Raw genomic sequence first — 7,804 nt, 5'->3', positions numbered from 1 at the left:
TGTTGTTGTCTTCAATATTATAATATTAATCTATCAAAATAAGACAACAATAAACACGATAAAATTGTGTTTGTTATAAAAAAAGATGACAAATTAAAATAGAATGAAATGATTTTCAATAAAATGGTATGAGATAAAGAAGGCTGAAATGAACGAAGAAATATTTTGGAGAAACAATGTGAACACGAGCTCAAAAATCTTCTGGGCCTTGAATGACATAATGGGCCATTGAAAGAAGAAGAAATAAAGCCACAAAGGTAAAAAAAAAGTTTAAACAAAGTCGCACTCATTAGTGAAATAAACACGTTTTGTAAGCACTTTTCACAAAATTATTTTTTTTTACAAAGTTATTTAATACATACGTATAAACATGTGGTTTAGTTATTTCAGGCAGTCATTGTTATGTAAGAAAACAGTAACGGGAAAGGAGAAAGAAACAAAGAAGGGAAAATGAAAGAACGAGCGGAACAGAGAAACATAGAAAGAAAGAGAGAACGGAAGGAAGAAAGAGAACCGTGAAGAAAAAAGAGAAATGAAGAAAGAATAAGTACGTATCTGCGGAATCTATTACTTATATACCTGGATATCATAGTTTGCTGAAGTTCACCAAAATATTAACAAATAAGTATATAGTTAGAAAATGTAAATGGTAAATCATGAAATAACTGTGGTAGCTTTCGACCAGAAAGCCAAGAAAGACCCTTTATTTTGACCGTTCGCATGCAGCTCCGAAAAAACCCCTTTAACCGGTACGCTTACGCCATCACACCGCATTCAGCATCCTCTTCGTGCATGATTCAAATACATATCCACGAAAAGCGCTTATTTCCAAAATGTCAGTGGATTCGGACATCTGCGAGTAGGAAATACAAATTGGACGACGTCTTTGTCAAACGACTGAATCGTGCATGCAAGAGCGTTTTTTTTAAAGCTGTGGATCACGAAGTGCTCCTTTGGGGTATCCCCCAACATGTCCAAGCTGGGCCTGCTGTACTCATATATCCTAAAATGAACAATTGGTACATTATATATTTACAGTTTGGGCCTACCATAAAATTTTTTACAATAATATCAGTATATCTACGTACCTGTAGTTAGCATTTGCTTCAGGCTCACCAAACTTCTTTTGAATCTTTCTTTGATAATGAGACATGTTCAGTAAAGTTTCAACTTTTATATAATGTTCAACGCATGCGCGTTGTGTCATTCTTAAATACTCCTTGCTAAAAGTTACGTCATATGCAAAAAAAAACAAACACCTTAATTCGAAATGAGGATGACCATGATCATGATGATTACTAATCGTAGTCTTCACCCAGAAATTGATAGAGCTTGATAGCTTATCACACCAAAGTGTTTACATTAATCGCAATATCGGATCTTGATATCTTTTTTATAATTATCTTTTCTATTTACAAAAGTCTTTGTTATAAACATCTTCAGACGGTAAAGTCCGCACTCCAGGGTAAGGTGACATTTGTTTTGCCTTTAATTACACGATAGCAAATAAATAAAATACCCGGGGAAATACCTTAACTTTTTATACCGAACAGCATTGTACATAAAAGTGTGTCCCAAGAAAAAATAACCGTGTGAATTAATTTGGACATATGTTGAGAAATAAGACAACAAAACCTACAAAGCAGCCTTTGGAGCCCATCTTATAATATTCTGCATCTACGTTAATTTTATACTTGAAACGGTTTGTTGTGAATTAAGAAATGAGCGATTGCATATCGTACACTCTTAGAAAAAAAGTGCAACTTGGAACCTGTTTTGTCCTGTATGCAGAACCCTAAACAGTGATAAGATTCTATAAAGAAGCTTAAACAGTTCTATAAAGAACCTTAAAGATTTAAATAGGCCTAGGGACGTTCTAATTAATTAATTCAGGGACCCGACACAAAGTTAAGAAAAGTACAAAGTAGTGTTAACCCTTTTCGGTACTAAAAAATCATTTTCTTGGATAAAGAATCGAAAATTTACTCTATATGGGATGTGCACTTATTTTCTGGAATATCCCATTTATTAGGCCCTACACTGCTTCTTATACCGTAGTCCAATGTGTTGTAATTTCGTTCTGGTACCAGAACGTAATTAAAATGTTTGAAAATGACTAGAATTCCAGTTGCCAATGTTACTGGAAAAAGCTTGGAAACACAATAAAATGTATAAAAAATAACGGATTTGTCCAAAATGAGCCCCTCAAATTTAGGAGTTTTGATTGTGAAAAAGTTTTTGCTGGATTTTTTCTAATTTAGACACTTTGAAAGTCTGGATTTCCAGCAATCATGACTGGTCAAAAAGTCCGGAAATCCGAACTCCTCTAAAGGGGGTGTGCATCTATTTTCTGGAATAGCCCAATACACATAATCATGTATTAAACTCACAAACGTAAAATCTACTGAAAAATGCCACAAAAAGAGGATGCTAGGATCACGAAATATTGAACCACTATGTATCAATGTGAAGGCAAATCAAAGTTTATACATTCAGGTTGTTCACCTTCACAGTGAAAGCATGAATAACAAACAGTGCCGCCGACAAGGTGGGGGGGGAAAAGGGGTACGTTACCCCGAGTACGGGGTCCTAGTGTACCTGTAAAACTAGAAAAAACATATTTTACTATGGGCCCGTAAAAGTAAAGAAAAGTGACCTCGGGGCCCGTAAAAAAGTAAAGAAAAGGTACCTTGTAGGTTAAAATAGGCATCTTTTCTTTGCTTTACTATACGGGCCAGTATAGGTCTCTTTTCTTGTCCATTACTTTAGGACCAAGGTATATCTCTTCTTTGCTTTTTACGGGCTCTCTGAGGTCTCCTTTTTCTCTTTTTACGGGTCAATGAAGGTATCTTTTCTTTGCTTATTAATCTTTTTTGCATTGCGCTAAGGTCTCTTTTCTTCCTTTTACATGCCCATGATATCTTTTCTTTGCTTTTTTACGGGCCCACTATAGTGTCTCAGTATAGGCCTAGGTCTCTTTTCTTTGCCTTGACGGGTCCATTATAGGTCTGTTTTCTTTGCTCTTAAAAGAGCGGGCCCGCAAAAACATTAACAATACAAGGTAGTAAATGAGTGAATGTTCTTAGTCATGTTAGTCAGCCAGTTATTCTAGTTTCCAGCTATTGTTCACCATGCACCTAGATGATGTATTTTTCTAACCTATTTCTTCGTAATCCGTAAAATTGTGCACTAGGGTTTTTAAGGATTGCGAAGAAATAGGTTAGGAAAATATATCATCTGGGTGCATGGGGAACAATAGCTGGGAACTAGACTAAGTAGTTTCAAACAGAGTTTTGGAATTAAATCGAATGCTGGAAATTACTTTTAGCAACTATTGCGACGTTGCGTCTGGAACCACCAGGCTTCATCAGGCAACTGACCACCTGGTGAAGTCTGGTGGTTCCAGAATGATCATCCTCGATATAATGAAGACTTCGATAAATCAGGGGAACACAAATTGCAAATTTTCGCGTGATTCGCGCGCAATGTTCATCATTAAATTATCATTTAGATTAAAATTGGCACCTTTATCCCGTGCTTCGCGTGAAACTTGTTCCAATAAGCATGATAAGTTCAATCTGGGAGCACTCGCTGCTTTTCGAATTACACATTTTCGCGCGCTCCGCACGCACCTGTCCAATTCAACAGTTCATACTTGATCATTTTGGCATTGGAATTGGCATTGGAATTTTCTGCACTTCACACGGAAGTTGTTCAGAGAAATTTATCTTGGACCCGATCAGGGAGCAAAATGCCACTTTCAATTGCAAATTTGTGCGCATATTTGATCATTGGCAGCTAAACACTCCACTTCAACATGTGTTCAAGGATTTTACAGCAACCTCCCTCCCCCTGTCACGAAGAAATTTACGCCACTGCTGTTGCCCCCCCCACACACCCCCACCCACCCCTACACGTGTGAAGTCCTGCGTGGCTGGTCAAAGGGGCCCGTGCATTCATTTAATCCGGGTCCCGTAATGGCTCTCGGCGGCACTGATAACAAAATATAGGTAAGAGCATGCAACATTTCATACACAAACTTTAGGAAGGGTAAGCAAGTAAAGTGAGTATGAAGAAATGAGTAAATGACCTGTTGATCAAAGTTGTACTGGACTGCATACATTTGACGCGCGCATTATTATCGCTCATTTCGTCGCAACCAGTCAACCGAATCAATTAAAATTTACTATGATGCAATATAAAATGACATACTCGATGATTTTTAATGTTTTTAATTTCTCGACTTATGTCCAAATTAATTCCCTTGGTATTTTTTATGAGACACACTGTACATATTATAAATGAAAATTATTCTATGAAGTTCCCTGGGTTGATAAATAATGGTGGAAAATGGGGGGTATCCCACTTGGTCCAATAACTAATAAGGGGTTTTCAAATAGGCCTACTAAAGTACCCGTTACGCATTAGCAACATCTAAATGATATTGTCCTCAAGATCTACAATACGATGCACTCATCATAGAACGCTACGATTATAGCATTCGCTGTTTAAGAGGGTGGCAAACATTAATTGACAAAAATGGGCTAAAAAGTACAAAAAAGGCCTAAATATATTAAATATCGGGGCAGCCACCACTCCAGAGGAGTGGGGCAAGGGATGGTGGTCGCCCCGATATTTAAGATATTTAGGCCTTTTTTGTACTTTTTAGCCCATTTTGTCAATTAATGTTTGCCACCCCCTTAAAATCTGTGTTGCCGCCCCCTCTGAAAAAGTGCTGGCTACGCCACTGTTCAGAAACTTTACTAGCATCGACATTATCTGGTAACCCGCTTTGCGAGTCCTTTAAAATGTTATGAAGACATAAACCAAGAAGGGTTTCTTCTTTGTTCGCTGGGAGTACTAATGTTGGGCTTATAGGGATAAAAACAAAACAAAAACAAAAAACAAAAAAAAAAAAAACACCCTCAAATTGTTTGTCATGAAAAAATCAGTAAAAAATAATATAGTTTGCAGTCTATATACTTCGTTACTGGGGATACTATTGACTATGACTTATTTGGTGATGTTTCCCAAGTGGAGAAGTCTTTTAGACGGTGCAAGCTATTCCTTTTCGGACGTATTTTACATGACACAAACAATTGTCTCCTGTGTAGGCCCTAAACTTTGACCTTAGAAAGCACTGGCATCACCTACCAATTTATAATACATGTATAACCAAAAATATACCTCTGTACCACATTAAAAAACATGGGTTTCCTTTCCCCCTTACATTTCCATATTTATTTCCTTCTTCGTCCCCCGTTTTCCCCAGTGACTATCATGTCTGCGACCAAACACGACCACCATTACCACACGTGGTTTTTTTTATATCATCACCCAACAACCTTACCCACCAACCACGTATGCCGAAAACCGCGCAACCCGAGAACAGCTCTAATTTACTAGATGATTTTAATAATCGGACATCACTTCTGAACCCGGACCATCCAAAGTGCTTCTGGTCATCGGGCCTAATCACTGTGTCAATTAGTTCAGCTTAAGATAATAGTTTATGTACAAAATGGTATCAGCTATAATTGAAATAAAATTCCTTTAAAATGGAATGACCAAGAGACATGTTTGAACGGGAATGTCTTCGCCGTCGTAGTGTAACGTCAAAATTAATCGATGCCAGGTCAACTGGTTTACGCTATCTGTGTTCGGAACCACGATCAAAATGATCGCAACACAAAGTCCACGAATTGCTAACATTTATAAGGCCGTGTTACTGTCAGGAAAGTAGCCCGGGCCCATCCAGAGCCTGTGAGGCGGATCAAGTAAGCCCTATACATATTTAGAATGGCAAAGACCTGTGAGGTTAAATTTGGGCAAAAATGCTCCGTTTGGAGAAAATCCCCAATTTAGCTCAACTTTTTTTTTTCGGAAACGTAAAAAAAAGTGTTTTTCAATTAATTTTTAACAAGAAATGTCTTTAAAAGACAATGCCACGGCTGAAGATCAAGTTTCATAATTTAGCATTGATAAGTGCCTGATATGCTGGTAATTTGTTTTGTGTGTAAAATAATTAACCGGATGGGCCGGACATATGGGTATTTATTGGTAAATACCACCAAGGATATACTAAGAAATACATACAAATTTTACTCTTAAAATGTGTGCTTTTTCTACTTCTACGTGAATTCTGGGTAGACCATACGTGGTATCACGCCCAGCGGTGCAACTTCACATCCGGTGCAGAACAGACAAAATCACTCCCACCACCGATGACGATGATAAAAATCACAAAACTCACGACGAAGGGTGCAAAGAGGATCCGTTTTAAATTTTTTTTAAATTTTGACCAACTTTGAGAAATTTTCACCCAAAATGGTTGAAAAATGCTCTGATTTTGCCCAAAAATCATAAAAAAGCCTGATTTATTGTGAAGTTGATCACAATAAAAATAAAATTAAAATTAAACGGGTCATAGATATTTATATCTAGTTTAAAAAAATTATTCAAGAATATTTTTGTTACATTGTTCGAAAAAATTTGGGCCAAAAAACTCCGGAACGTAGTTAAATTTGTATTTTGCTAAACGAATTAAGGGCTGGGGTATGAACGTTTGGACAGTATTTATTTTGGGACATTAGAGCACATCAGACATATCGAATTGCATTCTGAATACGAAAGATGTCATTCTTATATCAAATAATTTTGATTTTTTGAAATTCGCAATTTAATACACATTTTATGGCAAATCATTAAAAATTGATATTTTTGATATTTAACAGTAGGCCTACTTGAAGTAAACTTTATAAATCTGATGATTTATACTTAAAGTGTATGTAGGTGGGATGAAAATCTGACGATCAATTGAAAATGTTGACCTTTCGTATTGAAGATATGGATTTTTTTCCCAAAATACAAAAAAAAAATTAGGTCTTTTTGGGAAAAAATCCATATCTTCAATATGAAAGGTCAAAATTTTCAATTAACCGTCGGCTTTTCCTTCCTGCTACATACACTTTAAGAATATATCATTAAATTTATATAATTTACTTCGAGGACTGTTATATATCAAAAATTGAAAAATATCAAATTTTTATAATTTGTCATAAAATTTGTATTATATTGTAATTTTCAAAAAATTAAAATTATTTGATATCAGAAAGACATGCTTCGTATTCAGAATGCAATTCGATTGGTCTGAGGTGCTCTCATGTCCCACAAAAAATACTGTCGAAACACAATAAACGCTCATTTTAGATCCCTTAATCTGCAAGAAATATTTTGTACATAAACATGTAGCCAGAGGTATAAAAATCTCAACATTTTTTTTATAGAAAATAATTAGGCTGTGGATCACGAAATGCCCCTTTAAAGCCATATTATAACATTTATGTAAAAATAGATTAGTATTTATTTTCCATAAAATGATAGCTTTTACTGTCAGAAATGCCCCCTTTTAATTTTGAGCCGGCCGAACAAGAGAGGTAAAGCAAAGAAAATGGGAATTTACTACTAGTTTTGACCCCTCTGAAGGTCAAATCGTGACCTTTGACCTTTTTGCATAACTCCAGAAGGGTATGTCACAGATAGGTAAAAGTATACTTTTTCTAGATCGCTATGACAAGAGGAATAATTTGGAGAACTTTTCAACAGCATTTGAGCAATTTGAATTTTGACTTGTGTGAACTTTGACCCGCCATATCTCAAAATGCCCAATGCTGACAGAGGTCCATTAAACTTATTTTTGATGTTTGTGGTCTTGAGAAGCAATATCCATCAAAAACAAAACTATGGATATCAAAACAACGTCATATCCACTGGCAGCCAGACTATTACCATAGAATAACAAACA

Source organism: Amphiura filiformis, chromosome 15 (genome assembly GCF_039555335.1).
Source record: "Amphiura filiformis chromosome 15, Afil_fr2py, whole genome shotgun sequence".
NCBI lineage: Eukaryota > Metazoa > Echinodermata > Ophiuroidea > Amphilepidida > Amphiuridae > Amphiura > Amphiura filiformis.
The sequence above is the reverse complement of the archived record's forward strand: the minus strand, read 5'-3'. Positions refer to the sequence as shown.